At 38.6% G+C, this 27,990-nt stretch overlaps 1 long non-coding RNA gene across 1 annotated transcript; it reads left to right on the top strand.

The window, feature by feature from the left end:
- Window positions 1-27,945, top strand: LOC128647782 (uncharacterized). Its single transcript, XR_008400413.1, has 2 exons — window positions 1-133; window positions 27,604-27,945. It is a non-coding gene; the product is annotated as an uncharacterized LOC128647782 (long non-coding RNA).
- The last annotated feature ends 45 nt before the right edge of the window (window positions 27,946-27,990 follow it).

Here is a 27,990-nt window from a genome sequence, read left to right as displayed (position 1 = left end):
TGCTAATCCCAGGATATCTTTATCATTTCTGTATAAAAATGACCCATTTTATTCTCTGTGCCTTTCTGATTTAATGAGTGCTTCACGGTCGGTCACAAATTACTTCTTAAGAGAGCAAAGGAACCTTACACAGGTGAGTTTTGTTATTTTATTCTAAACTTATTACAGAATATACTACTATGATTAAATTGCAGCTTTGCAAGATATAGAGTTGTGTATTATGCATTAGCTACAAGGGGAAATAGAGGTTTTATATCCTCATGAGATTTTTCTACAAGGATGTGCTGAAGAATTGTGTTAGTTATTTAACCAGTATCAACCTAAGTGGTCACAAGTGGTCTTAGTTCTGCACAATTGGATTATTCACATGAGGGAGTTTTAAAGAAATATTTTAGTGTCAAATGCTCTATTTTGTTAGGGGATTTTATTTTTAAACAAAATTCTATATGTTTAACCTCTAAAAAGCTCTTTACTATAAAGTAAAAGTTGTGCTTCTGTTCCACACTCAATGAGGAGACAGTTGGTGAGCAAATGAGATGCAGGCATATATGCATATGCTCCAGTCACTGATCATATCATCATCTGGAGCAGAATTGGAAAGTTTCAGGATTGCTATTTTGACTAGGAAGTAAACTCTAGTGTAGGAGTTAAATTTATATTAAAAAGGGAATTTATTTGAAACTAACATTTGTTATACTAGAATGTCTCTTAAAAGCAAAGTTTAAAAATTCTACCTTATTAAAGGACCATATACACTTGCACTTGCTTAGTAGGAGCTGGTGACTCAAAAAGTGTAAATATAAAAAAAAGACTGTGCACATTTTATTAATGGAAGTAAATTGGAAAGTTGCCTGCTGTATCTGAAACATTACATTTTAATTTTGACTTGATTTGAACAGTTACCCATTACATAAATCGGGGGTACACAACTTTATCCATAGTGTCCTCACATGAAAACTAAGTCAGGGTAAAGGTCTGTAAGAGTGTTAAAGGTTCTATTGGAGTTTTATAAATATATCACATATTGTGATGTAATTATGATTATTTAGTTATTTGCAAACATATCCTTGATAGGTTATATCAGTGATTTTTAACCTTTTTTTTGCCGTGGCACACTTTTTTACATTAAAAAATCCTGTGGCACACCACCATCCCAAAATTTAAAAAAAATCACACATTGTGTGTGTGTATATATGTATATATATATATATATATATATATATATATATATATATATATATATATATATACACACACACACACACACTGTATGTATTGTGCTGTTATGCCATGCCTCCTACAAACTACCCCTGCACTGGGAGTAAAAAACAAGCAAAGTTTAAAAAATATGTCACACAGTTGTCAGTCTGCCGTGGCACACCTGAGGATCTCTCACGGCACACTAGTGTGCCACGGCACACTGGTTGAAAAACACTGGGTTATATAACATTATCTTATAAGCATAAAAAGTAGATGTTGCTATAGTGATTATCATTAAACTATCTAATATGAAGACCTTATACTGTTTCACTAATATTTACTCTAACCATATTTTTCCTTCTGTTTCATTACCCAATTCTACTAGTGAGCAACTAACTTACAAATATTTTTTTAAAGTTATTATTTATAAAATAAAATACCAATCAGAACTTAAAAATGTATGTTGCCTAAGTTTGAGTACAATTGTAGCGATTAGGGTTATAATATGGACAGATATCAGGGTAATAGGTGGCCCCCAAAATAGAGTTTACAAATGTCACATTATAAGTAAAAAAATAAATTAAATGCTTTTACTATGATAGGAGGAATATATAGTTGCAATGAGGGAAATCAAAATACTTTTTTAAAATGTATGTATTTTCCATAAGAGCATACTGAGGTAGGTTTATGAGCAGGCACATGTCTTTATCATTATGAATAACACTGTTTACAAGATTATTGCAAATATTGCTGCCATATAGGGCTCAAATCACATGAACGCTCAGGATGCTTACCTCGATATGCTCTTGTAAAACTACCTACGTTTCAACAAAGAATAGAAAGAGAAAGATATTTAAATGTTGTTTTTTTTTCTTGTATCATGAAAGATTGAAGGGACAGTCTAGTCAAAATAAACTTTCATGATTCAGATAGGGCATTTAATTTTAAACATCTTTCCGATTTACTTTTATCATCAAATTTGCTTTGTTCCCTTGGTATTTTTTGTTGAAAGCTAAACCTAAGTAGGCTCATATGCTAATTTCTAAGCTCTTGAAGACCACCTCTTATCTCAGTGCATTTTGACAGTTTTTCACAGCTAGACAGGGCTAGGTCATGTATACCATATAGACAACATTGTGCTCACTCCTGTGGACTTACCTATGAGTCCGTATTAATCAGCTAAAATGCATGTCTGTCAAAAGAACTGAAATAAGGGGGCAGTCTGCAGAGGCTTAGATACAAGGTAATCACAGAGGCAGAAACTATATTAAAGGGATACTAAATCCAAACATTTTCTTTAATGATTCAGATAGAGCATGCAATTTTAAGCAGCTTTCTAATTTACTCCTATTAGTTTTATTCGTTTTATTGCTATCTTCATTTAAAAAGCAAGAATGTAAAGCTTAGGAGCTGGCCCATTTTTGGTTCAGAAATTGGTTATGCTTGCTTATTGCTTGGCTGAATGTAGTCACCAATAAGCAAGCGCTATACAGGGTGCTGAACCTAAAATGGGCTGGCTCCTATGCTTTACATTTCTGCTTTTAAAATAAAGATAGCAAGAGAACAAAGAAAAAATGAGAATAGGAGTAAATTAGAAGTTTGCTTACAATTGCATGCTCTATATGAATCATGAAAGAAAAGAATGTGGGTTTATTATTCTGTTAATATAACTGTGTTAGTTGGTTATGCAAAACTGGAAATGAGTATTAAAAGGATTATCTATATTTTTAAACAATAAAAAATCAGGAGTAGACTGTCCCTTTAATTTTGACTTCCTTGTCTGTTTATAAGGTGTTTGGCTTTTTATATAAACAGATAAATATTTAAAATACCATTATAAATAATAAAATGTTTGCTCAAATACCCCCAGCAACCAGTTTAATGACAAGGCAATTAATTACAAATTCTCTGTCTGTAATCTCACTATACAATGCACCAATATAAATCTAAACACACACACATTTGTTAGGCATTAAACAAGCAAATTCTATTAATGCAAAACTACAGTATGGTCCTTCATGGTTATTTCTCTCTTTTTTATTATTGCTTTTGCCCTGGAAATAAGCTCCACCTAGCAGCAAATCAAACCTATATTCTGCTAATGAGTGCTAACAAGCTTGCAACAGCTGTGTTGAAATGGTTTTATTTATTTAATTTTTTTATTTTTCAAACTTTTTTATTGTGTTTTTATATGAACATAACATAAAAATGTTGAATGACATCAAATAACATCAGTTGACTTAATTTATATTGAATATATATATTTACTGATTACCATGAAAAGGAAAGAAAATCAACAAATTTCCAATTAGGTAGACCTTAAATAAATCATTTTCCTCAGAAGGGGAGCATATGTCCCTAAATGAACTACATTTCTGCCCCTAATGAGACGTTGGCTACCTGTAGTAATGGCCAAAATCTACCATAACATCTAAAGTTTTTTGGGTATGGGCCGAAAAATGGCAACATAGCGTAGCGTGCCTTAGATGTATGTCAAGGTGAAGATTTAACATATGCTTGACTACTTATTGATTTGGAGACCTAAGGTCGGTCTGGTCTTATCTAGTTTAAGTATACTCTGTGGGCCTGGCCAAAGTTAGGATCTCCAGGTGTGAGAGGGTGGGTATGAGGGAAGGCGAGGTAAGGAGAGTTAAGGTGCACAAAGAAGGGTGGAGGGCTGGTAAGTACCAAGGAGGGGTCAGGGGCAGGAGAGGACTCATGGATCGTTTTTAGGTCATCCAGAGTTTCTCGAAATATAAACCAGGTTTTCCATGTGGACCAGTAGGTGTCCTCTATTAAGATTCTGATAGAAACCTCTTTCCATCTTAGCAAACTGGTCAACTGTTTCAATTACCATAGACAAGGCAGGTGGAGCAGGACTCTTCCAGTTTCTAGCCACATTCATTTTAATTCCTGTGAATATAAAAATCAGGAGTCTCTAAATGGTTTTTGGCAACTTAAGATAGAACAAATTGAACAGAGCCACCTCTGGCTTTATTTCAACCTTACCACCCAGCTTCTTGCAAAGTGGGAACACCTGTCTCCAGGCAGGGGCCAGAACTGGCCAAGACCACCAGATGTGGTGATCTCTGAGCCTCTCTCTCCACATTGCCTTCAACAGAGGGAGGAGTGAGAAGGAAACATCTGGGAAAGTCTGAGTGGAGTGTAGTGCCAGCGGAGGACCTTCATATATAATTCGACCAAATTGGCACAGTCACAGTGTAAAGTTTTCTTTGTTAATGATATGGCTCTATGTATCTCTTTATCGAATAAAGATCTGGAACAGTCAGACTTCCAGGCTCTGACCTGCCAGAGCCTATCAGTGCTAGAACATTTCAGGATTGCTTCATAGTGCCATGACAGACTTTTTGGTAATCTGGAGCCACTTTCCCAAATCTTCTCCCAAGGAGTTATGTCTCTCAATCCTCCTCTCGGGAACCCCCAGAAAATGAAGAGGCTACACAGTCTTGTGTATTCAAACTTGAGCCAGGGGGGGGGTTATTGGGAAGATCAAAATCTACCTGGTCTAGGGTCTTCAGAGAGTTCCAAGAGTAGAGTTGGGAGATCGGCTAAATACCTCTCAACCTCCATTGGGATCCATGTGAGTCTGGAAGAGCGGCAAGGAGACCTGGGATCAAGTGGATAGGGGATGGATGGGGGGCAATGTCAGGGTAATGCATCAGGTCTTTCCACGCCTCGAGACCCTCCCGGACAACATAGTTATGTACTTTTAGTTCCTTCCACTTATAAGTGGGGACGCAAGGTAGATCACTTAGTAGCATACGCACTTGCAGTGAGAACTGTTCAACACCCTTCCATCTCTGAGTTTCCCCAGAATTAGCCAATGCCAGTATATGAGACAGCCTTGCCGCTTCATAGTAGCCTACTATGTTCGGCATAGTCACTCCCCCTTTTTGAAATCTTCTATGAAGAGTTTTGCCTGATATTCTTGGTTTTCCTTTCTGCCAGACAAATTTCCAAAACATGGATTGAAGGGTATGTAGGATGTTTTTTGGTACATTTAGCAGCAAACATCTAAAATAATAAAGTATCTTAGGAAGGATTGTCATTTTTAAGGATGCTATACGGCCCAACCAGGACACCTCTCGTAAATTCCAAGAGGTTAGTATATTTTAAACTTCGCATAGGAGGAAAGAATGTTTGAAATCTCTGACATGTTTCATGTCTGGGCATAGCTGAACTCCAGGTGTTTTACGGTATCTGTAGACCACTTAATATCATATGTAGAGTGAAGGATCTCCATTTCAAACCTTGGTAAATTAAGAGGGAGGGCCTCCGTTTTGGAGAGATTTACTTTATAATAACTAACGGCTAGATTTAGAGTTCTGCGGCCAAAGGGGTGCGTTAGCTACGCGTGTATTTTTCCCCACTCACCTTTTAAATACCGCTGGTATTTAGAGTTCACAGAAGGGCTGCGTTAGGCTCCAAAAAGGGAGCGTAGAGCATAATTTACCGCCACTGCAACTCTCAATACCAGCGGTACTTACGGACACGGCCAGCTTCAAAAACGTGCTCATGCACGATTCCCCCATAGGAAACAATGGGGCCGTTTGAGCTGAAAAAAAACCTAACACCTGCAAAAAAGCAGCGTTCAGCTCCTAACGCAGCCCCATTGTTACCTATGGGGAAACACTTCCTAAGTCTGCACCTAACACCCTAACATGTACCCCGAGTCTAAACACCCCTAACCTTACACTTAATAACCCCTAATATGCCGCCCCCGCTATCGCTGACCCCTGCATATTATTATTAACCCCTAATCTGCCGCTCCGTACACCGCCGCAACCTACGTTATCCCTATGAACACCTAATCTGCTGCCCCTAACCCCCGCCGACCCCTATATTATACCTACAATAATTAACCCCTAATCTGATGACCGGACCTCACCGCTACTCTAATAAATGTATTAACCCCTAAAGCTAAGTCTAACCCTAACCCTAACACACCCCTAAGTTAAATATAATTTTTATCTAACGAAATAAAATAAATCTTATTAAATAAATTATTCCTATTTAAAGCTAAATACTTACCTGTAAAATAAACCCTAATATAGCTACAATATACATAATAATTATATTGTAGCTATTTTAGGATTAATATTTATTTTACAGGCAACTTTGTATTTATTTTAACCAGGTACAATAGCTATTAAATAGTTAATAACTATTAATAGCTACCTAGTTAAAATAATTACAAAATTACCTGTAAAATAAATCCTAACCTAAGTTATAATTAAACCTAACACTACACTATAATTAAATAAATTAAATACAAATACCTACAAATAAATACAAATAAATACACTAACTAAAGTACAAAAAATAAAAAAAGAACTAAGTTACAAAAAATAAAAAAATAATTTACAAACATTATAAAAATATTACAACAATTTTAAGCTAATTACACCTACTCTAAGCCCCCTAATAAAATAACAAAGCCCCCCAAAATAAAAAAATGCCCTACCCTATTCTAAAATAAAAATTAAAAAGCTCTTTTACCTTACCAGCCCTTAAAAGAGCCTTTTGCGGGGCATGCCCCAAAGAATTCTGCTCTTTTGCCTGTAAAAAAAACCCATACAATACCCCCCCAACATTACAACCCACCACCCACATACCCCTAATCTAACCCAAACCCCCCTTAAATAAACCTAACACTAAACCCCTGAAGATCTTCCTACCTTATCTTCACCACGCCGGGTATCACTGATCCGTCCAGAAGAAGGTCCGAAGTCTTGCTCCTATCCAGGCGATGTCTTCATCCAAGCGGGGGCTGAAGAGGTCCATCATCCAGCTGAAGTCTTCATCCAAGCGGGGGCTGAAGAGGTCCATCATCCGGCTGAAGTCTTCATCCAAGCGGGTGCTGAAGAGGTCCATCATCCGGCTGAAGTCTTCTATCAAGCGGCATCTTCAATCTTCTTTCTTCCTGCTCCATCTTCATCCCGCCGACGCAGAACATCCTTCCTCCACGACGAACTCCCGACAAATGAAGGTTCCATTAAGGGACATCATCCAAGATGGCGTCCCTCAAATTCCGATTGGCTGATAGGATTCTATCAGCCAATCGGAATTAAGGTAGGAAAATTCTGATTGGCTGATTGAATCAGCCAATCAGATTCAAGTTCAATCCGATTGGCTGATTGGATCAGCCAATCAGATTGATCTTGCATTCTATTGGCTGATCGGAACAGCGGTGAGGTCCGGTCGGCAGATTAGGGGTTAATAATTGTAGGTAAGGTAGCGGTGATGTTGGGGGGGGGCAGATTAGGGGTTAATAAATATTATGTAGGTGTCGGCGGTGTTAGGGGCAGCAGATTAGGGGTACATAGGGATAATGTAGGTTGCGGCGGTGTGCGGTTGGCAGATTAGGGGTTAAAAAAATGTAATAGAGTGGCGGCAATGTGGGGGGCCTCGGTTTAGGGGTACATAGGTAGTTTATGGGTGTTAGTTCACTTTAGAGCACAGTAGTTAAGAGCTTTATGAACCGGCGTTAGCCCCTAAAGCTCTTAACTCCTGGCTTTTCTCTGCGGCTGGAGTCTTGTTGTTAGATTTCTAACGCTCACTTCAGCCAAGACTCTAAATACCGGCGTTAGAAAGATCCCATTGAAAAGATAGGATACGCAATTGGCGTAGGGGGATCTGCGGTATGGAAAAGTCGCGGCTGGAAAGTGAGTGTTAGACCCTTTCCTGACTGACTCTAAATATCAGCGGGCGGTAAAAACCAGCGTTAGGACCCCCTAACGCTGGTTTTGACCGCTAATGCAGAACTCTAAATCTAGGTGTAAGTTTGCTAAAGTGGTCGATAATTTCAAACACTTCCGGGAGAGAACCTATTGGGTTTGTGAGGAATAAGGTGATCTCATCAGCAAATAGGGCAATCCTTTTTTCTTCTCCGCTGACTTGAACACTTTGGAGTTTTTGTGGAGTTGCAAATCGCCTGAGCTAGCAGCTCAATCGCTAAAGTGAAAATCAATGGGGAGAGGGTGCATCCCTGCCTAGTTCATCCCCCTGACTCTAGGGTGGGGCGAAAAATACAATGCCTGCAGTGCTTTAATTACTTCACTAGGGAATCCAAATTGGGTAAGTACCTCCCATAGATATACCCATCTGACCCTGTTAAATGTTTTTCGGCATCTAGAGAGAGGGCCAGCATGGGCATCTTCTGTCTTGCCACTTCTCTCGGCCCTCTCTGCCCAAAGTGAACCAGACCTGATCCAGATTAATTAGTTTTGGGAGTAAATGGCAGAAGCGATTTGCCCAAAGTTTTGCGTACAACTTCACATCTAAATTGATCAGGGAGATGGGGCCATAGCTACTGCATTGGGTTGGGTCTTTCCCTTGTTAATTGCCTTGTTAATTGCCAACACGGAGGCTTGGATGAATTCCTTATTAAAGGAACCGCTATCTCGTGCCTCCGCAAAAAGGTTTAGAAGAACCGGGGAGAGCAGGGGATGGAATGTTTTGTAGATAACCATTGTGAAATCATCTGGGCCCGGGGCTTTTGTGATTTGCATATGCTTTAATGCTAATTGGAGCTCATCTGGGAGGAGGAAGCTAACAGGTACTCCTTAACAGATTCATCTAGGCAAGGGAGGTTGAGATTCCATAGGAATGCTGTGATAGAGTACAACGGCAACTCAGGAATAGTTCCAGACCGGCTCAGATTATACAGATTGGCATAGTAGTTAGCGAAGGTATCTTCAACATCCTTAGGGGAAGAGACTAGCATACCTTCTTTATCTTTATCCAGAATTCTGGAGGCCGTAGTTCTGCCCCTAAGTTTATGGGCCAGAATGGCTGAGACTTTATTTCCTTGGTAGTATAAAAGGTGTATAAATCTATCACAGGCATGTCGTACTCTCTCCAGTTCTTTATTCTTAATTTGGCTTTTTAAAGCGGTTATTGCCAATGCAATGGCTGGAGAGGAGTTGGACTTATTGAGAGACTGTTTAACTCTTAATTTAGTCAGTAGGAGAACTAACGGGGCACTCCTCTGTGACTTAAGTGTTGCTTGCTTTTGGATACAGATTCCTCTGAGGTAGGCTTTAAGGGAGCCCAAAAGAATTTGGTATGAGGTCTGTGGGTTTCATTAAAGGATAAAAATTCTGCTATGAAAGACTGGATCAGGGGTTTGAAATTTGGGTCTTCCCACAAGCCCTTTGGAAGTTTCCAAGATGGAAGGGAGGAGATCTGGGTATCTGTGGATAGTGTAAAGGTCAAGATATCATGGTCTGACCATGAGCATACTCTAATCTGAGATTTAGTGACTTTGTCCAGAGTCTAAGAATCTGTAAAGAAGTGATTTAATCTGGAGTAGGAGTTATGCGGTTTAGGAAAAAGGTAAAGTCCCTATCGCTGGGGTGAAGAGCCCGCCAGATATCATAAAGATTATTTTGGAGAACATAGGATCTAAACTTGGAGGTTTAATTAACCGTGTATGAGTCTAAGTTTTTGCCTTTTTGGAGCCTCTTATCCATCTGCGGGTCACAGACCATGTTAAAGTCCCCCCCCGAAGTGGTTTTATTTTTACTGCACCTACCCCATATGGGGATCTCTGTGGTTGAATAAAGTACTGGAAGCAAAAAGCATGAAACATTGTATATCTAATTTGCATATCTTATTCAAAATCCTCTGCTGCATTGGTAGCAATTTATACAGAGTACTTGGGAAAAGAAAGGGTATACTTGCCTAGATGTGCTAATTGCTTCATAATTAAAGGGACATTATACTGAAATAAATGCCATCATGCATATGAAAGAGCAGGAATTTACAAATTGTAAATATATATATATAGTTATATATAAATCCAGGGATAGGTTCACTCACACAGACCAAGGGGATCCAGTACCAGGAAGCAATTATTTAGCAACCAGATAACCAGCACCCAATAGATTTAAAGCCACACTTCAGGGTTTTCATCCCTTCCTCACACACTGAGTGCTGGTTCTCTGATTGCAATATATATCTATAAAGTAAGCATAGTTAGTTTTTATACAAAAACATGTATACTTTTATATATTTCAAGCAAACAAAAAAATGCTACAATATTTATCCACATTTTCTAAAATGAAAATCACAAAACATGAAATTTGACCCTGAAAAAAAAAAAAATAATCCATCACATGTATGACATACATTCAACATGTGGTTATTTAAAAATAAAAAATAATACTTTTTTTAAAATAAAACAAAGAAAAAAATGACCTTTAACGAAAGGACAATCGAAAATGAACAATTTTGATGTATATATGCATAATATATATTAGCAATTAAACCACATTTGAAAATGTATAACTTTTCCAAAATGGCCCTAATTTGCCCCAAAAACCTTTTGTTAGTGAAAATAAAGAAACAGGAACTTTTTTAGTATCTCTCTAAAGCTTCTCTTTCTTTTTTGCCCATGGGGTAAAATTAACCTGGCTGATTGGATATGATACACAGAACATCTGATTTACGACAAGATAAACAAGTTCCTTAGATGAAAAAAAGTGCCCACCCCCCAAAAAAAGCCAAAAAAACCCCAACATGATTTAATTATATATCTACTATATCAAATTTGGAAAAATAAAAATGTTATTTTGCTGCAAAATTACAGTTGTAAGGGTTTGTAGGGGCAACACAAACTCTCACTAAATTTCTTTATGTAGCATATAGGTTTGTGATAGAAACTTTAACAAAATAGTGCTGAGATACAATGTTTACTAAAATGTACAAAGTACTGAAACTGAATAGGTCTTGTTTACTTCCTCTGTTTACCAGTAAATACAGAAACTCCCCAAATGTATTCTCAGCGCAGTGTTATTCCCCTAAACTTAGCAATGCAATTTGCAAATAAAGGAGAGTTGAAATAACTTTCCAGAAATCACCAGAACCAAATGTATTTATAGCTGCTTGCAACAATTCTTAGCAAGTTTTTTTATTGGTGGTAAAAACAGTTGAAAGAGGGAGTGCATTCAAAATTAAGCGGTTATGGTTTAGACAGAGTTTATAACGGCACGATTAATGCCATTAAGAGTGTAAGGTCAGATCTCTGGTTAATTTTCAAAATGTGCCCCAATTGCCCCCAAAATACAGTGTAGTGTAGTTTTACAAAATTAAAAAAAGGGTAGAATTTTTATTTTAAAAAAACAATAACTGCACAAAGCAGTTTTTAGGGCTTAAAGTGACAAGAAAACAAACAAAAGAACTGCACTGAAAAGTGCCTTTACATAGCAATCTATGGGAACTGTGTGTTCTCTATAAATATATATGTATATATTTATATAACATAATTTATGTAAGAACTTACCTGATAAATTCATTTCTTTCATATTAGCAAGAGTCCATGAGCTAGTGACGTATGGGATATAGATTCCTACCAGGAGGGGCAAAGTTTCCCAAACCTCAAAATGCCTATAAATACACCCCTCACCACACCCACAAATCAGTTTAACGCATAGCCAAGAAGTGGGGTGATAAGAAAAAAGTGCGAAAGCATAAAAAATAAGGAATTGGAATAATTGTGCTTTATGCAAAAAAATCATAACCACCACAAAAAGGGTGGGCCTCATGGACTCTTGCTAATATGAAAGAAATGAATTTATCAGGTAAGTTCTTACATAAATTATGTTTTCTTTCATGTAATTAGCAAGAGTCCATGAGCTAGTGACATATGGGATAATGACTACCCAAGTTGTGGATCTTCCACGCAAGAGTCACTAGAGAGGGAGGGATAAAATAAAGACAGCCAATTCCGCTGAAAATAATCCACACCCAAAATAAAGTTTAAATCTTATAATGAAAAAACTGAAATTATAAGCAGAAGAATCAAACTGAAACAGCTGCCTGAAATACTTTTCTACCAAAAACTGCTTCAGAAGAAGAAAACACATCAAAATGGTAGAATTTAGTAAAAGTATGCAAAGAAGACCAAGTTGCTGCTTTGCAAATCTGATCAACCGAAGCTTCATTCCTAAACGCCCAGGAAGTAGAAACTGACCTAGTAGAATGAGCTGTAATCCTTTGAGGCGGAGTTTTACCCGACTCGACATAAGCATGATGAATTAAAGATTTCAACCAAGATGCCAAAGAAATGGCAGAGGCCTTCTGACCTTTCCTAGAACCGGAAAAGATAACAAATAGGCTAGAAGTCTTTCGGAAAGTCTTAGTAGCTTCAACATAATATTTCAAAGCTCTAACTACATCCAAAGAATGCAATGATCTCTCCTTAGAATTCGTAGGATTAGGACATAATGATGGAACCACAATTTCTCTACTAATGTTGTTAGAATTCACAACCTTAGGTAAAAATTTAAAAGAAGTTCGCAACACCGCCTTATCCTGATGAAAAATCAGAAAAGGAGACTCACAAGAAAGAGCAGATAATTCAGAAACTCTTCTAGCAGAAGAGATGGCCAAAAGAAACAAAACTTTCCAAGAAAGTAATTTAATTTCCAATGAATGCATAGGTTCAAACGGAGGAGATTAAAGAGCCCCCAGAACCAAATTCAAACTCCAAGGAGGAGAAATTGACTTAATGACAGGTTTTATACGAACCAAAGCTTGTACAAAACAATGAATATCAGGAAGATTAGCAATCTTTCTGTGAAAAAGAACAGAAAGAGCATAGATTTGTCCTTTCAAGGAACTTGCAGACAAACCTTTATCCAAACCATCCTGAAGAAACTGTAAAATTCTCGGAATTTTAAAAGAATGCCAGGAAAAATGATGAGAAAGACACCAAGAAATGTAAGTCTTCCAGACTCTATAATATATCTTCCTAGATACGGATTTACGAGCCTGTAACATAGCATTAATCACAGAGTCAAAGAAACCTCTTTGACTAAGAATCAAGCATTCAATCTCCATACCTTTAAATTTAAGGATTTGAGATCCTGATGGAAAAAAGGACCTTGCGACAGAAGGTCTGGTCTTAACGGAAGAGTCCACGGTTGGCAAGAGGCCATCTGGACAAGATCCGCATACCAAAACCTGTGAGGCCATGCTGGAGCCACCATTAGAACAAACGAGCATTCCTTCAGAATCTTGGAGATTACTCTTGGAAGAAGAACTAGAGGCGGAAAGATATAGGCAGGATGATACTTCCAAGGAAGTGACAATGCATCCACTGCTTCCGCTTGAGGATCCCTGGATCTGGACAGATACCTGGGAAGTTTCTTGTTTAGATGAGAGGCCATCAGATCTATTTCTGGAAGTCCCCACATTTGAACAATCTGAAGAAATACCTGTGGGTGAAGAGACCATTCGCCCGGATGTAACGTTTGGCGACTGAGATAATCCGCTTCCAAATTGTCTATACCTGGGATATGAACCGCAGAAACTAGACAGGAGCTGGATTCCGCCCATACCAGTATTCGAGATACTTCTTTCATAGCCAGAGGACTGTGAGTCCCTCGTTGATGATTGATGTATGCCACAGTTGTGACATTGTCTCAACGATTATCTCTTTAGAAGAGGCCATGACTGAAGAGCTCTGAAAATTGCACGGAGTTCCAAAATATTGATTGGTAATCTCACCTCCTGAGATTCCCAAACCCCTTGTGCTGTCAGAGACCCCCAAACAGCTCCCCAACCTGTCAGACTTGCATCTGTTGAAATTACAGTCCAGGTCGGAAGAACAAAAGAAGCCCCCTGAACTAAACGATGGTGATCTGTCCACCACGTCAGAGAGTGTCGTACAATCGGTTTTAAAGATATTATTTGAGATATCTTTGTGTAATCACTGGTTCAGCATACAGAGCTGAAGAGGTCGCATGTGAAAACGAGCAAAGGGGATCGCGTCCGATGCAGCAGTCATAAGACCTAGAATTTCCATGCATAAGGCTACCGAAGGGAATGATTGTGATTGAAGGTTTTGACAAGCTGAGATCAATTTTAGACGTCTCCTGTCTGTCAGAGACAGAGTCATGGACGCTGAATCTATCTGGAAACCTAAAAAGGTTACCCTTGTCTGAGGAATCAATGAACTTTTCGGTAAATTGATCCTCCAACCATGATCTTGAAGAAACAACACAAGTCGATTCGTATGAGATTCTGCTAAATGTGAAGACTGAGCAAGTACCAAGATATAGTCCAAATAAGGAAATACCACAATACCCTGTTCTCTGATTACAGACAGAAGGGCACCGAGAACCTTTGTAAAAATTCTTGGAGCTGTTGCTAGGCCAAACGGCAGAGCCACAAACTGGTAATGCTTGTTTAGGAAAGAGAATCTCAGAAACTGATAGTGATCTGGATGAATCGGAATATGCAGATATGCATCCTGTAAATCTACTGTGGACATATAATGCCCTTGCTGAACAAAAGGCAGGATAGTCCTTATAGTTACCATTTTGAATGTTGGTATCCTTACATAACGATTCAATATTTTTAGATCCAGAACTGGTCTGAAGGAATTCTCCTTCTTTGGTACAATGAAGAGATTTGAATAAAACCCCAGCCCCTGTTCCAGAACTGGAACTGGCATAATTACTCCAGCCAACTCTAGATCTGAAACACATTTCAGAAATGCTTGAGCCTTCGCTGGATTTACTGGGACACGGGAAAGAAAAAATCTCTTTGCAGGAGGCCTTATTTTGAAGCCAATTCTGTACCCTTCTGAAACAATGTTTTGAATCCAAAGATTGTGAATTGAATTGATCCAAATTTCTTTGAAAAATCGTAATCTGCCCCCTACCAGCTGGGCTGGAATGAGGGCCGCACCTTCATGTGGACTTGGGAGCTGGCTTAGGTTTTCTAAAAGGCTTGGATTTATTCCAGACTGGAGATGGTTTCCAAACTGACACCGCTCCTGTGGGTGAAGGATCAGGCTTTTGTTCCTTATTGTGACGAAAGGAACGAAAACGATTATTAGACCTAAATTTACCTTTAGATTTTTTATCCTGTGGTAAAAAAGTTCCTTTCCCTCCAGTAACAGTTGAGATAATAGAATCCAACTGAGAACCAAATAATTTATTACCCTGGAAAGAAAGGGAAAGCAAAGTTGACTTAGAAGACATATCAGCATTCCAAGTTTTAAGCCATAAAGCTCTTCTAGCTAAAATAGCTAGAGACATATACCTGACATCAACTCTAATGATATCAAAGATGGCATCACAAATAAAGTTATTAGCATGTTGAAGAAGATTAACAATGCTATGAGAATTATGATCTGTTACTTGTTGCGCTAAAGCTTCTAACCAAAAAGTTGAAGCTGCAGCAACATCCGCTAAAGATATAGCAGGTCTAAGAAGATTACCCAAACATAAGTAAGCTTTTCTTAGAAAGGATTCAATCTTCCTATCTAAAGGATCCTTAAAGGAAGTACTATCTGCCGTAGGAATAGTAGTACGTTTAGCAAGAGTAGAGATAGCCCCATCAACCTTAGGGATTTTGTCCCAAAACTCTAATCTGTCAGATGGCACAGGATATAATTGCTTAAAACGTTAAGAAGGAGTAAATTAATTACCCAAATTATTCCATTCCCTGGAGATTACTTCAGAAATAGCATCAGGGACAGGAAAAACTTCTGGAATAACTACAGGAGATTTAAAAACCTTATTTAAACGTTTAGATTTAGTATCAAGAGGACCAGAATCCTCTATTTCTAATGCAATTAAGACCTCTTTAAGTAAAGAACGAATAAATTCCATTTTGAATAAATATGAAGATTTATTAGCATCAACCTCTGAAACAGAATCCTCTGAACCAGAGGAACCACTATCAGAATCAAAATGATGATGTTCATTTAAAAATTCATCAGAAAAATGAGAAGTTTTAAAAGACTTTTTACGTTTACTAGAAGGGGGAATAACAGACATAGCCTTCTTAATGGATTTAGAAACAAAATCTCTTATGTTAACAGGAACACTCTGAGTATTAGATGTTGACGGAACCGCAACAGGTAATGTAACATTACTAAAGGAAATATTATCTGCATTAACAAGTTTGTCATGACATTCATTACAAACAACAGCTGGAGGAACAGATACCACAAGTTTACAACAGATACACTTAACTTTGGTAGATCCAGCACCAGGCAGCGTTTTTCCAGAAGTATCTTCTGACTCATTGTCAATCTGGGACATCTTGCAATACGTAATAGAAAAAACAACATATAAAGCAAAATTGATCAAATTCCTTAAATGACAGTTTCAGGAATGGGAAAAAATGCCAGTGAACAAGCTTCTAGCAACCAGAAGCAATAAATAATGAGACTTAAATAATGTGGAGACAAAAGTGACGCCCATATTTTTTAGCGCCAAAAAAGACGCCCACATTATTTGGCGCCTAAATGCTTTTGGCGCCAAAAATGACGCCACATCCGGAACGCTGACACTTTTGGCGCAAAAAAAACGTCAAAAAATGACGCAACTTCTGGCGACACGTATGACGCCGGAAACAGAAAAAAAAATTTGCGCCAAAAAAGTCCGCGCCAAGAATGACGCAATAAAATGAAGCATTTTCAGCCCCCGCGAGCCTAACAGCCCACAGGAAAAAAAGTCAAATTTAAGGTAAGAAAAAAATTGATTTATTCATATGCATTATCCCAAATATGAAACTGACTGTCTGAAATAAGGAACGTTGAACATCCTGAGTCAAGGCAAATAAATGTTTGAATACATATATTTAGAACTTTTTATAAAAGTGCCCAACCATAGCTTAGAGTGTCACAGAAAAAAAGACTTACTTACCCCAGGACACTCATCTACATGTAGTAGAAAGCCAAACCAGTACTGAAACGAGAATCAGTAGAGGAAATGGTATATATAAGAGTATATCGTCGATCTGAAAAGGGAGGTAAGAGATGAATCTCTACGACCGATAACAGAGAACCTATGAAATAGACCCCGTAGAAGGATATCATTGAATTCAAATAGGCAATACTCTCCTCACATCCCTCTGACATTCACTGCACGCTGAGAGGAAAACCGGGCTCCAACCTGCTGCGGAGCGCATATCAACGTAGAATCTAGCACAAACTTACTTCACCACCTCCATAGGTTTGTAAAACTGATTTGTGGGTGTGGTGAGGGGTGTATTTATAGGCATTTTGAGGTTTGGGAAACTTTGCCCCTCCTGGTAGGAATGTATATCCCATACGTCACTAGCTCATGGACTCTTGCTAATTACATGAAAGAAATATATATTTATGTGTTAATAAGTGTATATACACATATTAGCACATAAATATTTATTTAAATATTCATATACATATATATTTCACTTTTGCTGCCCATTGCTGCCCGACTTACACTCTTCACTGCGCTAGATTCTCATGCCGTGTCTCACGGCATGAGAACGAGGCTCCCATTGGACGCACACCTCCCATTGGACGCACTCAAGGTCGCGTTCGCATTGCACCTAACTTGTAATACCAGCGCCTATATATATATAAATACATTTTAAGAAAATCAGATCCAGAAACAAGACAACCTTTATTGCTGCTAATATTTTGAAAAAGAAAAAAAGTAAGCAGGTTATGGAAGTACTAACCCAATGTATCCTTTAAGGTATATGAAACCCACATTTTTTCTTTCATGATTTAGATAGACCATGCAATTTTAAGCAACTTTCTAATTTACTCCTATTATCAATTGTTCTTCCTTCTCTTGGTATTTATATTTGAAAAGCAGGAATGTATGCTTAGAAGCCGTATCATTTTTGGTTTAGAACCCTGGCTAGCACTTGCTGATTGGTAGCTACATTTAGCCACCAATAAGCAAGCACAATCCAGGTTTTGAACCAAAAATGGGCTGACTTCTAAGCATACATTCCTGCTTTTCAAATAAAAATACCTAGAGAAGGAAGAAAAATTGATAATAGGAGTAAATTAGAAAGTTGCTTAAAATTGCATGCTCTATCTGAATAATGAAAGTAACATTTTTTATTTTAGTGTCCCTTTAACTGCATCTGTTCTGCTCTGTACCTGTCACCTTTATGCACATGCCTGTTCATCAAATGGCCTATATTATTTTTTTTTATTCTGCACCTCTAATATAAAATGCACACAGGAGAGGAGGCTAAAAACTCGGACTGTCTAAAGAACATTGGGACAGTTAGCAGGTATACAGATTTGCTACACAAATATCACAAGTTCTATAACAGTGGTAAGTGTCACACTCCTATCCGTTCATCGCCGTCTTGTGTATCGTCACGTTGCCTAGCAACGTGACGTGTTTTTTTCCGGAACTCCCTCTGACGTCATGGCGTTGCTCCTCTGCCTTTAAATGGTGGCGGGAGATCTTTCTCGGGGCCCGTTTGTTCTCCTTCATTCCGGTGCTGTGAGTATACTATTTGTTTCTTGGATATCTTGACCCCTGCCTGCCTGACTTCGCCTTGCCTGATTCCCTCAAATCTGTCTCCTGGATATTTTGACCCTTGCCTGTCTGACTACGATATTTGCCTACCCTCTCAATCTTCTTGCTTGAATATTCTTTCACTTGCCTGTCTGACTTATCATTTGTTTGCTGCCCACCTGCTTAAAGGGACATTATTATTTGTTTGCTGCAAACCTGCTGAAAGGGACAATTATCATTTGTTTGATGCAAACCTGCTTAAAGGGACATTTATCATTTGTTTGATGCACACCTGCTTAAAGGGACATTATTATTTATGTGCTGCAAACCTGCTCAAAGGGACAATTATCATTTGTTTGATGCAAACCTGCTTAAAGGGACATTTATCATTTGTTTGATACACAACTGCTTAAAGGGATATTATTATTTGTTTGCTGTAAACCTGCTCAAAGGGACAATTATCATTTGTTTGATGCAAACCTGCTTAAAGGGACATTTATCTTTTGTTTGATGCAAACCTGCTAAAAGGAACTATCCTTTGTTGTTGCAAACCTGCTTAAAGGGACATTTATTATTATACCTTCCAACTACCTAAAGTTACAATCCTTCTTAAAGGGTTCAACCGCTATCTATTGTGCTTCAATTCAGACCTCAAGAGACTATACTGAAATACTACATCTTTTGTGAGTACATTATATTCTTCTACATTTTATTTATCTTGTTTCCTGAGTGGGTCACGTCCTGGTTATTTCTCAGTGTGCTAGCGTGTTTCTTTCCACGCTATCAGTTGGGTTGAATCCTGGGCTGATCCTTTACGGCTGACAGTAAGTAACTACAAGCCTAAGGCTGAGTAAGACCCTCTATTGTGTCCCTTGTGCTCTCCTTACAGAGCTGCAAATTAAAACACTTTTTAACTCCCAGGAAACAAATATCTTCTATTGTACCTGAAAAATCACATGCACCTTCACTGCACTCCCACTTTCCATCTTTACTCCCAGTGTATTTATTTTTTTCTGTGGGTCCCAGAGCCGGTGTTTGTATAAGGCAGTGACAGACGCCTTAGGGTGCCCCCAGCAGGGGAGCGCTGAATCTGACTGGCTGCCGGCATTGGCAAAGCAGCGTGAGTAAAAATTATTTATTACACCAGATGGCCAGACCGGCGGTAATGAAATGAGAGGTAGGATGGCGGATTTAATTTATAACAGAATTCCTGGCTGTATTATTTAAATTGACCATATATAAGCTAATACTTACTACTCATATATGACAGTTAATATACACATATGGGGCGCGATCAGATATACGGTGTAGTTTTTGGCGCAAACGAGGGAACCCGCGCCTCCCCTTAGTTTCACCTCGCACATCGGGGTATTACATATACCCCGCCGGCAGTTCCTAAAGTGCCGTAAGTCGGATAAACTAGCGATGTCCAGAAATAAGCGTAACTACAAATTTCTGGAGTCGCTAGTGACTTACGGCACTTTAAAAACTGCCGGCGCCTAAGAAAAGTTAAAAAAATAAATAAATCTCCCTTAACTGTCTAACACGCCTCCCAAAAATAAGCCCAATACGTATACCCCTATATCCGCAATCCCCCCTCTCACTCCTAATAATAAATGTATTAACCCCTAGACCGACAACCCCTACAACGCAATAAGCCTAATTATTAACCCCTAAACCGCCATAGCCCACACCGCAATAAACCTATCCTAGTATTAACCCCTAAACCGCCTCTCCCGGACCCCGCCGCCACCTACATTAAATTTATTAACCCCTAATCTGACCCCCCGACACCGCCGCCACCTACATTACATTTATTAACCCCTAATCTGACCCCTCGACACCGCCGCCACCTACATTAAATTTATTAACCCCTAATGTGACCCCCGACACCGCTGCCACCTACATTAAATTTTATTAATTCCTAATCTGACCCCCCTACACCGCCGCCACCTACATTAATTTTATAACCCCCTAAACCTAAGTCTAACCCTAACACCCCCCTAACTTAATTATTATTTAAATAAATCTAAATAATTACTATTATTAACTAAATTATTCCTATTTAAAACTAAATACTTACCTATAAAATAAACCCTAGGATAGCTACAATATAATTAATAATTACATTGTAGCTATTTTATGATTTATTTTTATTTTACAGACAACTTTGTATTTATTTTAACTAGGTACAATAGCTATTAAATAGTTAATAACTATTTAATAGATACCTAGTTAAAATAATTACAAAATTACCCGTAAAATAAATCATAACCTAAGTTACAAATACACCTAACACTACACTATCAATACATTAATTAAATTAATTAACTACAATTAGCTAAAATAAAATACAATTAAATTAAATAAACTATATTACAAAAAAAAACACTAAATTTCAGAAAATATTTTTTTTTTACAAGAAGTTTAAACTAATTACACCTAATCTAAGCCCCATAATAAAATAAAAAAGCCCCCCAAAATAATAAAATGCCCTACCCTATACTAAATTACAAATAGCCCTTAAAAGGGCCTTTAGCGGGGCATTGCCCCAAAGTAATCAGCTCACCACCCACACACCCCTACTCTAAAACCCACCCGACCCCCCCTTAAAAAACCTAACACTACCCCATTGAAGATCACCCTACCTTGAGCCGTCTTGACCCAGCCGGGCCGAAGTCTTCATCCAATGGGACAGAAGAGGACATCCAAACCGGCAGAAGTCATCATCCTATCTGGGTAGAAGAGGACATCCAGACCGGCAGACATCTTCATCCAAGCGGCATCTTCTATCTTCATCTATCCGACGAGGAGCGGCTCCATCTTGAAGACATCCAGCGCGGAGCATCCTTCCTGGCCGACGGACTAACGACGAATGACGGTTCCTTTAAATGACGTCATCCAAGATGGCGTCCCTCGAATTCCGATTGGTTAATAGGATTCTATCAGCCAATCGGAATTAAGGTAGGAAAAATCCGATTGGTTGATTTAATCAGCCAATCGGATTGAAGTTCAATCCTATTGGCTGATTGGATCAGCCAATAGAATTGACCTCACATTCTATTGGCTGATCCAATCAGCCAATCGGATTGAACTTCAATCCGATTGGCTGATTAAATCAACCAATCTGATTTTTCCTACCTTAATTCCGATTGGCTGAATCCTATCAGCCTATCAGCCAATCAGAATTCGAGGGACGCCATCTTGGATGACGTCATTTAAAGGAATATTCATTCGTCGTTAGTCGTCGGCCTGGAAGGATGCTCCGCACCGGAGGTCTTCAAGATGGAGCCGTTCCTCGTGGTATGGATGAAGATAGAAGATGCCGCTTGGATGAAGACGTTTGCCGGTCCGGATGTCCTCTTCTGCCCGGATAGGATGAAGACTTCTGCCGGTCTGGATGCCCTCCTCTGCCCCATTGGATGAAGACTTCGGCCCGGCTGGGTGAAGACGGCTCAAGGTAGGGTGATCTTCAATGGGGTAGTGTTAGGTTTTTTTTTAAGGGGTGATCGGGTGGGTTTTAGAGTAGGGGTGCGTGGGTGGTGGGTTGTAATGTTGGGGGGGGATTGTTCTTTTTTTTTACAGGTAAAAGACCTGATTACTTTGGGGCAATACCCAGCAAAAGGCCCTTTTAAGGGCTATTTTGTAATTTAGTATAGGGTAGGGCATTTTATTATTTTGGGGGGCTTTTTTATTTTATTAGGGGGCTTAGATTAGGTGTAATTAGTTTAAACTTCTTGTAATTTTAATTAATGTAATATAGTGGCGTCGACGTTAGGGGCGGGAGATTAGGGGTTAATAAATTTAATGTAGGTGGCGGCGGTGTAGGGGGGTCAGATTAGGGGTTAATAAATTTAATGTAGGTGGCGGCGGTGTAGGGGGGTCAGATTAGGGGTTAATAAATTTAATGTAGGTGGTGGCGGGGTCCGGGAGCGGCAGTTTAGGGGTTAAACACTTTATTTAAGTGCGGCGGGGTCCGGGAGCGGTGGTTTAGGGGTTAAACACTTTATTAGTTATTGCGGTGGGGGATTGTGGTTGACAGGTAGATAGACATTGCGCATGTGTTAGGTGTTAGGTTTTTTTTGGAAGGCAGTTTAGGGAGTTACGGTGCTCCCATACTCAGCGCAAGGCCTGCTACGGCTGCATTTTATGGCGAGGTGAAAATGGAGTAAGTTTTCTCCATTTTCGCCACGTAAGGCATTGCGCTGGATATTGGATACCGATTTATGACGCGGTCCCATGTTAGCCTATGGGAGTAAGAATTGCGGGCGACGGGTGAAATATACGGGTGTAAGTTGTATGCTACGCCGTATATGTGATACCAAACCCGCGCAAAAACCAGCGTCGCCGGCTTTTGCGGGCGACGCTGCATATCGGATGGGGCCCATGATGGCTAATACTCATATATGACATGACAGCTAATATACACATATGGTGGCTAATACAGTCAGTAATACTCATATAAGACAGCTAATATATTATACACATATGGTGGCTAATACTCATACGTGACAGCTAATATACACATATGGTGGCTAATACTCATATGTCAGCTATTATATATACACATATGCCAGCTCTCAGCTACTATACACACATGCCATCTGATCTGAGCTACTATACACACATGCCATCTGATCTGAGCTACTATACACACATGCCATCTGATCTGAGCTACTATACACACATGCCAGCTACTATACACACATGCCATCTGATCTGAGCTGCTATACACACATGCCATCTGATCTGAGCTACTATACACACATGCCATCTGATCTGAGCTACTATACACACATGCCATCTGATCTGAGCTACATGCCTGCTACTATACACACATGCCATCTGATCTGAGCTACATGCCTGCTACTATACACACATGCCAGATACTATACACACATGCCAGCTACTACACACAAATGTTATGCTTTATAACTTATTTTGTTGAACAACTGTTAATAAAATGCACTATGTATGGGGGTGGTCTAGAAGAGGGCAGGGAGGTTCGTGGTATTGTCGGGGTTTTTTATGGTGTTGTGGTGGGGATTAGGGGCGAGGCGTCTCCTGGTGGGTCCTAAGCATGGGTTTTAGATAATCATATAGCCCTTTTAAAAGCTCAAGGTCAAAATATATACCTTTGAAAGACACTGGTTAACCATCACTGCTCAAAGAAAAATATTTATTGCTTCATGGGTTTAAATATAAGATATATTAAGATGATTTCTCTTAATGTCCTTTATTGAAAACGATAGCTAGGTAGGCTCAGGAGCAGCAGTGCACTACTGGGAGCTAGCTTATAATTGGTGGCTACAAACATATATGCCTCTTGTCATTGGCTCACCAGATGTTTTCAGCTAGATCCCAGTAGTACATTGCTGCTCTGGAACTGACCTATTTATAATAATAAGTTTAATACCTTCACCGGCAATAGTGCAATAAAATGCTCGAAGTCAATTGGAATGTTATTTAAAATTGTATTCTCTATCTGAATCATGAAATATTTTTTTGGGGTTTAGTGACCCTTTAACCTTTATATATATGAATAGTATACTGTATACAGTATTAGCAAATAAGGGCTGCATTGCAAAGGATCTGCATAAAAAATAATAATAACAAATTTTATATTGTTTTACAGTTGGAGGACATACCCCTTGAAAAGTCTCTTAAAGGGACACTAAACCCAAATATTTTCTTTTGTGATTCATATAGAGCAAGCAATTTTAAGCAACTTTCTAATTTACTCCTATTATCAATTTTTCTTCGTTCTCTTGCTTTCTTTATTTGAAAAAGAAAGCATCTAAGCTAAGGAGTCAGCCAATTTGTGGTTCAGAACCATGGACAGCACTTGTTTATTGGTGCTGTCCAATCAGCAAGGACAACCCAGGTTATTCACCAAAAATGGGCCGGGATCTAAACTTAAATTCTTGCTTTTCAAATATAGATACCAAGAGAATGAAGAAAATTTGACAATAGGAGTAAATTAGAAAGTTGCTTAAAATTGCATGCTCTATCTGAATCATGAAAGAAAAAATTTGGGTACAGTGTCCCTTTAAATATGATTATCTTATCCTTTGTTATTGCCAGTTAGGAGAGATGCAAATTAGCTCTTGCATAATTGTGCATTTAAATGGCCATTAAAGTGTTAAAATGTAATGTTCTAATCGCTTAGAACATATTATTTTTACACTAGCAACATTATAATGGTTTGTGTTTAATCGATCTAGCTGTGCAACTAGCGCTGCTGATTGGATTAGTGTCAGTCTTCACTTCGGGACCAGCAGTGCTCTGCAGCTTCCAATCAGTACTTTGCCCCATTGCAGGGGTTAAACACATAGCATTACAGTGTCACTAGTGTTAAAATTACACACTCTAACAGATTAGAGCATGTCAATTTAACACTATAATGGCTCTGTAACTTTATAGAATGTTGCAAGGTCAGACTTTTGAATTCCATTGAATGTATTTCAGGCACAGTGGGGTGAGGCAGTAAAAATAAACAAACTGTAAAGTATATTACAATGGTTTTTACTACTACATAATTAAACATGGGTGGATTACATTTTAAAATTAATGTACCTTTAAAATCTAAAGGGAACAAGGTTAATATGTAAAAAAAAAACATAATATAAATATATATATATACACATTAGTTCAAGCAAAAACAATGCAATTGTTTGATATCTTCCTGTGTCATATTACTGTATGTGCTTATTTCATTCTGTATAGGACTTGGCACATAAGTCAGTATTATTTATTTTGTAGACACTTAAGAGTATAAATCGCCATCAACTTAGCAGAATCGGACAATTAAATGAAGAAAAGAGACAGTTTGCGTTGCTGATGCAGAGGAGGTTGGCACCAAAAGTCAGTGTGCATTCTTCTCTGTCATGTCATCCAGATTCCAGGAGGGCTTTCTCCACTATTAACCTGACAGATCTGCCATCGGGTAAATGCAGCATCCAAAGTTTTCAGACAATATCTGCAGTGCCCATTTATAGGACTGTACCTGCAGGGTCAATGACATGTGATCATCAAAAATGGAATAAAACAGGACATGTAAAAGTAAGTTAGCACCATCTGCAAAAATATTCAAATAGGATCAGCCCCTATTACAGCCAAAGTCTGGGTGATAAGGCTCCAATTGGACCCTCATTTTCAATTGGCCATATATTTAAGGGCTAAAAGTAGGAAGACTTTATGGTTTCCAAATGTTTTTTAAATCATTGTGGTTCTCTTTAATGTGTTGGCTACCAGACAGGGATAGGTGAAATATTTCTTAATTTGTTAATGATCTACTATAAAAAGAATAAGAAACTTTTTTTTTAGATTTAGACAGAGCATACAATTTTTAAAAAGTTTCCAGTTTACTTCTTTTTACAAATGTGCTTTGTTCTCATTGTATTATTTGTTGAAGAGATACCTAGGTCGGTGTCTGGGCACTACATGGCAAGAAATAGTGCTGCCATCTAGTGCTCTTGCAAATGGATAACATTCTTGCAAAACTGCTGCCATATAGTGCTCCAAACATGTGCATGTTCCTGAGCTTACGTCACTGTTTTTCAACAAAAGATACCAAGAGAATGAAGAAAATGTGATAATTAAAAATCAAATTAGAAAGTTGTTTAAATCGGCAAGCTCTATCTTAATCATGAAAAGACATTTTGGGTTCTTTAGAAACGAGGATGATGCACAGGAGCACACCAAATCCCCTAGAGGGCGCTTCCTTCTCGCTCTAGAAGCGAATACTAAATGACATAAAACATATACAAACTAAACATAATGTCCATATAATCCAAAACAAGGCAGCTCTCTGTCAAAGGACGATCCAATCCTGATGTTAGATGATCTGCTGAGAAGAAACAGAGGTACCACAATGGCCTAGTACCACCAAAACAAGTGAAAATAGATGAAACAGGAATTGTACTCACAGACGTGATGCACCCTACGCTGCAAGTGGGGCAGGCTGGAACTTTTGCAGTAGCCCAGCTCACTGTGACCAACCGGTGTGGTGTCAGGTCTGGAAATCTTGAGGAGACACTCCCATTACCTGTGTAAGGATAAAGTGCAAACAACCATAGCCCAATACCGTATAAACAGGGGCAAGAAAAGGAAGATTGATTGCACTTACAGGAAAGAAAGCACCTCCAGGTGCAGTATAAGCAGACTGGGGTTTTGCAGCCGCCCAGCTGACTGAACTCCCCAGCAAACAGTAGGAAACCCAAAGCAGCAAGTGTATGGTTAAAAACAGTATCTTTATTTAAAAACAACGCGTTTCTCAGCCTTTTCTTGCCCCTGTTTATACGGTATTGGGCTATGGTTGTTTGATCTTTATCCTTACACAGGTAATGGGAGTGTCTCCTCAAGATTTCCAGACCTGATACCACGGCGGTCAGACACAGTGAGCTGCACTACTGCAAAAGCTCCAGCCTGCCCCACTAGCACCATTGGGTGCATCACGTCTGAGTACAATTCCTGATTTTCTCATCTATTTTCACTTGGTTTGGTGGTACTAGGCCATTGTCGTGCCTCTGTTTCTTCTCTGCAGATTATCTAAAATTTTGGGTTTTATGTCGCTTTAAAGAGTGAAGGGAAAGCTTTTACTTGAAAGTAAAATTATCTTCTTTGTTCCTTGAAGGGACACAATTTAGTCAAAATTGTAATGGCATGAGTGCATTTCAGTTTTGAATCTAAGCATTTTAGCAATATGCTTATATTAGGTAAAGTGCTTCTAGTAAAAGAATATGTCTATTTCAGAGACATATGCACACTGTAGTGCACCCACATTCCAACTATGCACCTGCTGGCTCCTATCAATAGTAATGGCGCGTCTATTCGAAATTCAAATGCACTCATACACATTTCAGTTTTGGCTATTAGGTCCTTTAATTTTTTTATTGTTTTTTATTTGACAGAAATTATCAACAGTGTTTTTTGTATGCTTTGACAAGTGTCCACTTTCAGGCTTCCATACAATTTTAAAGGTTTATGATATGAAATTAAAACTTATACAATTGATCTAGTTTTTCATAAAAAAAAAAAAATATATATATATATATAAATACAGGGATCAGATTTACAATAGCCATAACATTTTTGCTGTTCTATCCAGGTATTCCGTGCAAATTGCAGTGCCACTCTGCCAAAGAACAATTGTCCATGTAGAGAGACTCCAAAACGACTTACAAAAAGTGAAAGCTGTTTTCCTAATCTGTGGCCTGAAAATAGTAGCAAACGCCTCTCCCATGACACCTGCAGGATTAAACAAGGAGCATGAGCAGTTGTTGCCTTGAAGAAATATCAGGAATTTCTGTTATTACTTTTCATACCACTTCTTGCCCAGATACAGTGATCAGAACTGACTGCAAAGCCTACACAGCTGCCAGTCACAAAACTCTAAGCTATTGTGTATCAATGCCTAATAAAAAAAAATTGTCTCAGCAAACAAATTTAATATTGTTGCATTGTCTCCTAATTTGTTGCATTGTGGCCACACATT

Source organism: Bombina bombina, chromosome 2 (genome assembly GCF_027579735.1).
Source record: "Bombina bombina isolate aBomBom1 chromosome 2, aBomBom1.pri, whole genome shotgun sequence".
In the NCBI taxonomy this organism is placed as follows: domain Eukaryota; kingdom Metazoa; phylum Chordata; class Amphibia; order Anura; family Bombinatoridae; genus Bombina; species Bombina bombina.
This window is presented reverse-complemented; position numbering and strand designations above follow the sequence as displayed.